The sequence below is a fragment of the Solanum stenotomum genome, chromosome 1, assembly GCF_019186545.1.
Source record: "Solanum stenotomum isolate F172 chromosome 1, ASM1918654v1, whole genome shotgun sequence".
Taxonomy (NCBI): domain Eukaryota; kingdom Viridiplantae; phylum Streptophyta; class Magnoliopsida; order Solanales; family Solanaceae; genus Solanum; species Solanum stenotomum.
The window spans coordinates 18,204,450-18,211,589 of NC_064282.1; positions in this window are offsets into that span (position 1 = coordinate 18,204,450).

Here is a 7,140-nt window from a genome sequence, read left to right on the forward strand (position 1 = left end):
TTTGAGGAATTTATCTATATTATATTAGAGAAATTGATTAAACTTTTTATTCTTCATTAAAAAAAAATGAAAAACTGTATAATTAGAGTTTTAAAATATTATTATTACTCACTATCATATATATTATTGTTACTTATACAAAATATTACGTATCTTACCAATAATTAAGAGTTTTCTATCATATATTGAGGAAGATACACTTAGATATATGTATTTTTGCTACCAAATATACTAAAGTATGGAGAGAGGCTAACGAGATTCGTTATGTATCCCAAACACATGCGAATCACACAGATATATGTATTTGTAAGTATCCCAAATACACGTGAATCACACTAGATATACACTCTCCTATGTATCTGGTTGTGAATTACACTAGATACATACATAGACATATATCTAGTGTATATCTAGTATGATTCACATGTATTTTGGATACATAACGAATCTCGCTCGTCCCCTTCTCCATATTTTAATGTATATGATAGCAAAAATGCATGTAAGTAAGTGTATCTTTCTCAATATATGATAGAAAATTCTTAATTAATGGTAAGATAGATAATATTTTAAATGTAAAAGTAATAATAGTATATTATTAAAAAACATCGTCCATCTAATTATGTAGTTTTACCATTTAAAAAACATCAAAAATATTATTTTCGTTATTTTCACTTTGAATTACTCACAAAATAAAAATCATTCAATTTATATTTCTGACTAAATAGAACACTCTTTTTCAAATATCATTGTTTTATTAGGAAAATATATTTTTGACTGGTTTAGAGTCGCCACTTAATTTTTTAAGAAAAATCAAGAAAACTATTGTTTTCAAAAGACTAAAACAGTAAATCTATTGAAAACTATTAAGGGGGTTCGAAGTTCCTATTAATATTCTAGGAAGGTTTTTAAAGCACCTAGAATATCCGCTAATGCGGTTATCCGACAACTAATTTATTTGGCTAAAATAATTTTAACTTAGCTTGAATTGCAAGAAAAAACTTTATAGTCAGAATTGTTTTTAAAAAAAGGGAAATATTGACCTATTATTTAAGTGAGGTATTTTTGTGAAATTATTTATTTATTATTTAAGTGAAGTAAAAGACGAATAATTTAGTTAAGTGATTAATTCAGAATGTGTGTCTTTTGGGGATTTTGAATTTTTAAAACCTTATATAACAGATATCGACAAGTAAGCAAACACAATAAAGCAGAGAGGGAAAGAGATTTGGGCCCAAATCTGGTTTTCCTGTCCGCCTGGACCAGTACTTGGGCCTAATCTCGTGTTGGGTTTTTGGCCCAATTATTGTCATCTTTGTACCTATCCTAAACCTCTAACAAAATAATAATAATAGAAATAAAAGGGCTTAGGCCCAAACATAACAAAATTCAACTTTTAGAATCAAGAGTGGGCCTTTGGCCCAATCTTTTCAAATTGTCGATCTGCTGCAATCTGTTGCATACTCTTCCAGGACCTGCTCATCGATTTTAGGGGCTGACTGACTCAGAAGGAGAATTTGAGCCTTTGTGGCTCTCCCAAAATGCAAGGGAGGAAGATGAGTTCATGATGAACTCAAGGCCAATTTCACATGCAACAAAAAGGGAAATAAGAATTAGCGTCCGAAATATAATAGAGCAATAATATGTCTAAGGCAAAATCATAACAAACCGTAAATTAATATATAGCGAATAGCTCGATTGGACTAAACAGTAAAAACCTAATAAAGGGGCACAAATCCCAAAGATGGCTAATAATCCAAGTCATGCTAGTGATAAAAGATGGCTAGTTAACTTACTGCTTTTCAACAAATTCAATATAAAACTAAATCCTAAAATGATATAAACAAATTGGCTATTTACTCGATGCACTGCATGATAAGTGTTATTAATGATTAGCATTATAAACCAAAGTAATCCAAACATCTTCCATGTTCCAGCAACGAATAAATAGCGGAATGCTATCCAAACCAAAACAAGACGAACACAAAAAGAAGTTAAGGACATGCTGGCAGTGAACTGATGACTTAGAATTATTACAAACCCATCAATTCAGAAGCAAATAATGAACAAGAAAAAAAAACTGAGACATTCGAAATGCAAAGCTAGGAACTGAATTAAGAACAAGACTTGTGAAGAGATATGACCTTAAAATAGTGAACTCAGAACTTCAAATAAACCCGAACAACAATCTAACCACTTGAGAATAGAGATTAGTCACATCTGTTATGTTTAAAGCAGTAAATCAAACAAAAGGATGCCTAGATTTGATCAAATTTTCACCACTTTGACAAAATGAGAATGAACAGTGAGGAAATCCAGCTAACAAGTAACAACGCCATTTTTGCATCGAATAAGCTACTGCCTCAATGAACCTAAACATCCAAGCACCACAACAATGCAACTACCACATATTTGACCGAATCATGATTAATTCAATGACACAAGAAAACTGAGGCATCATACATGCTTATCATTGACATGAAATCCAATAGATACGAAGTTATCTCAGGAGGCAGCAAAGCAGAAAACTATATTAACTTTTCGGAATAAGATTATTAGATCATTTCGAAGCTATGTGAATGAACCCAAAACAACATTTCATCCATTTACATACCACGGTTCTAAGTGGACTCTACCAGGCTAAAATCATAAGCGACATATTCGCGACATTTACGTACTTATTTCGATGAAGGGCAGCAAGGCGAGGGAACTTAGACATACAGACAGAGAAATAAAGAAGAAAACTAAGCATACGCAAATCATTTTGAATCAGATATCCTTTAAGGATAAATACAATATGTTAAGACAACAGGAGTTCGAATGACGCCGTATTGAAATAGCAAAAATGAAATAAAAATGAAAAGAGTATTTTAAAAGGATCATTACCTTTCTTGGTGCAGCGAGCTTGGAACAAACGAGCTTGAAAGGATTTTTCTACCACCAACTTCAAACTCTGATGGATCGAGAGAATAATGAACGGAGTAAGGGAATGAAGTCAAGCTTCGAAGCTAACCCCTTTTTTCTCCTGTTTGAACGTATTCTGTCTATATTCCTTTACTCTTTCTCGAAAAAAACAATATATTCTGTATGTATATTGTGAGTTTTGCTAATTTTTTCCAAACTTCTTTCCAACTCTCTGTAAGCTTTCTCCCTCTTCCTTTTGCTCTATTTTTCTCTATTTTCTCCCAGCCAAAGAAAAAACCTCCGGATGAAGAAGAGGGAGGCTTATATAGATGGGGATTTTGGCTGGACAAAAAGGGGGAAAACAGGTGAAAAATTAGTACGAATTCCCATTCAAAATTTGAATTTCAAAAAATTTCACCATTAAAGCGAAACAACCTTTTTCTTAAGAGTTTCGTCCCATTCCGAAAGAGGAAATGGGACAGTCGCGTGCTGCTGCTGTGAATCGTACAAAATAGGGAAGGACGTTGGGTGAAAGAAGACAAGGAATAACGCTACTTTCTGCTGTTACGCATTCCTCACTGCTTTTCTCGTATCTCCGTGTTTTCACGCCGCTTCTTGTTGCTGGAATCGTTGTGAATTTGCTCTGTTCAGTCGCTGTGAGGTTAAGTACCTGGGTCTCTTTAGAATTGTAAAGTGGGCCGGGTCAGTTGGGGAATTGGGCTGCTAAAACATGGAAAACAAAAGAGAATTGGGTCTGGGAAAAGTGGACTGCTGAAAAGTGATAGAAGAAAAGGCCCAAAACTTCGATTTCTTAAGATGGGTGGACTAGAATGTTTCATTTTAGGCTAAAAATTGTAACCAAACAATAGCTCAAATAAATTTCGGAGGTAGCCAACTCGAATTTGATTGACGAAATTGACCTAAATTTACACATGATGAATTAATACAAATTAATTAAAGAGCTTCTTACTCTTAACGAAATAAAATAATTAACTTAATTATAAACTAATTAGCTCAGAATATAGACCATTATATAACAAAACTAATTAACCAAATATTGAGGTAAGACTAAAATCTTTTTGAGACAATTTTTGAATATGCGTAAAATGTACTAATTATATACAATATTATATGAAATATATTATTATTTGAAATTTGCAAAAGTGACAAGCTATTTAAAATAACTTTCAAACTATATATATTTTATTATATTTTGAAAGTTTACAAAACTAATTATTTTAAATCGTTTGAAATTGAGGAAGCTCGGTGATTAATTTACATTATGGAGGTCCAAAATTTAGTGTCAACACCTACTAGTACGTTTGGTTGTACTGATATTACTCTTGTTATGCCTTTTTGGCATATTCTGGTTGCTGGATCAATGATGTTCCATAGGTGAAGTCGAAGGAAATCTCCAGTAACTTCTATCTTTCCTTCCGAATGGTGGGAGTTGTGTTTTTTTGTTATCATGTTTTATGTTTGTACTCTTGTACTTGTTTAGACTAGATCATTGGAGAGTTAATTACTTTATAAGTCTGAACTTTGAGTCGTTTTAAACTCTTGTTTATATTATATGAATTTCTTTTATTCGTCAGTTATTCCTAATTTTCCGCATTTTTAAAACATTAGGATTGAGGGTTTTCCTACTTAGGTGTTAGAGTGGGTACCTACATGGCTCGGTAGGTTAGGTCGTGATAAATTGGTATCAGAGCCTAGGTTATCGATATGCCCGTACAAGATCAAATGCGGAGTAGACTTCTACAGATGGGTGCGTTAATGTCCACATCTGATCTTCAGGAAGCTATGAAGCATTCTAGGAAGTTGTCCCTTCTTTTCTCTCATTTCGTGCAAGTGTCACTTTTGGTATGAGTTGAGTCCAATTGATATCTCTCGGTTCCAATTGATATCTCCACAAAGTGAACTAGACGTTATAGTTACGGCTGAAGGAATAACACGAGCAAGGTCAATTGGAACCGAGGTTCCAATTGGTATCTGGCCCTAGGAGCTGCATAAACGCATGGATGACCAGTAATGGTCATCTATGGAACGAGCTAATTAAGAATTTGGACTTATTTGTGAGTTGTCACTTGAAACTGTGAATATGTGCTTCTTGTTGCCTAAATTAACTGCGAAGGTAGAAGTAGTTTTTGCTTAGATGTTATGATATGATTATGTGCACAGTAAATGTGTGTCTGAACTTGTATATATGTAATATGCTAGCCAAATTGTTGAAGCTATGCAAGTTGTAACTGCTTGAGTAGCGTGAACACTATTTGTGAAAAGAAATTCATGACTAAGTTCAGTGCGAGGATCTAGATAATCTACGAGGTGGTTCGAAAAGGCAATCTGGAAGTGCGATGTGACCAACTAATAACCGTGTGAATGTCTAGGTGTATTGTGGAAACGAGTATGTTGTAGGGTTGAAGTAACGTAAAGGGGTGATGGAGTGCGTGCTCCGTCGGGTAGACCCAGGGGTAGGCAATGATTATCCTAGCTAAAGGAATTATCCTAAATTCCCAGTTACAGTCAGGGAATCTAAGGAAAGTTTAAGAGCAAGAAAAACCCCAAATTTTTTTGGCCTAAGTTCTGGTTCCGTCTGAGTCGCTTGGGGGGGGATTACTCCCACCGGGACGAGACCGCCAGAGCGGGATTTCTCCTGTTATAGCGGGACGAGACGAGGCAGAACCTCAGCTTGCCTCCTCTGTTTCCCCAAGTTACCCAAATAAACCCCAATATCTTATATAAGTTAACCCTTCGATTCAACCAGTGCTCAACAAATCGAGAATAGATTATAAAACACCTAGCATTAAATCATTAATTGCGAAAAACAATAGAAAAAATAGCATATATGTACTACAAAAAGTAAGGAAAAAATGATAAGTCCAATCAGGATCCCTAGGACTAGAAGGTGTCATCATCAGAGTCGAGGTCGTCCAGGGGTATCACGCCAGACCAGACCTCATTCAGCATAGGGAACTATGTGTAGTCCTTTGGCTCAAGTCGGGAAATCTCTATGTCGGGGGTAACACAAAAGAAGATGACATTAATAGTGTTCCACATTCGGGCCATTAGACGATCCCTCACCAAACCCTTCCTCATTTCCTGACTCAACTTGCGGCGAAACAACTCAACCTCAAGAGCAGTGCTAGGTGGAAGTGGAGTGGGGTTAGCAAAGGAGCGTCCCAACCACCTTCGGACGGCTGTCAGGTCCTCCTCCACCTGTGCACCTAAGAGTGGGGGCTGGGACCGAGTGGGAAGAGTGTCGTTACCTGCACCATTTTACCCTCCCTCATTATCCGCATTCGTAGCCGCCTAACTGTTGTTGGCCTGACATGTCCTCCTCCTCTTGCTCCTAGAGGTAGAACTATGCATAATCAAAAGAGGGTGAAATGGGGAATCCATTGGAAGTACCTCGTCGGTGTCAAGAAATAGCACTCCCGTTCGCTTGCACAGCACGGTCACCAGTCCCGGTAGGAAAAAGGCCTTCTTATTGCCCCGATAGAACATCTTTTATTCTGACATAATTTGTGCCCCATATTTAGCTTGATACCATGTATAGCGCACACCACCACCAAGGCTCGAGGAAATGTCTTCGTTGGTGTGATTGCCCGATGAACGGATCCTCCTAGTAACCAAGTCTAGCCACCTCTTAGTATCCGGTGACCTGTTCGTACTAGTGATCGGTTGTCACGTTCCGGCATAAACATTGGATTGGATACCACATACCGGTACACTAACAGTTTGGGCCTGGATTCCATGAGAGGGTCATTGACTTATATTATATGTGTAATTCTTTGCATTATTGATGATGTGGAATTGGACGTGTTTCCCGAATGATTGGTGTATTGTACACTATGTTCTTATAGGTGGGCCATGCAATGTTGTGAGTTAATTGTAGAGACCTGGTTGTGTAATAAATTGTGGATGATAGAGTTGCAATTTGGTTATAGTATAGTAAATGGGAACTAAGGGACCCGTGTGGTTGTACTGATACTACTCTTGCTATGCCTTTTTGGCATAGTCTGGTTGCAGGATCAGTGATGTTTCATAGGTGAAAGCGTAGGAAATCTCCAGCAACTTCTATCTTTCCTTTCGCATGGCGCGAGCTGTGTCTTTTCGTTATCATGTTTCACGTTGTACTCTTAGTAGCTCTTGTACCTATTAAGACTAGATCCTTGGGGAGTTAATTACTTAACAGGTCTGAACTTTAAGTCATTTTAAACTCTTGTTTTATATTTT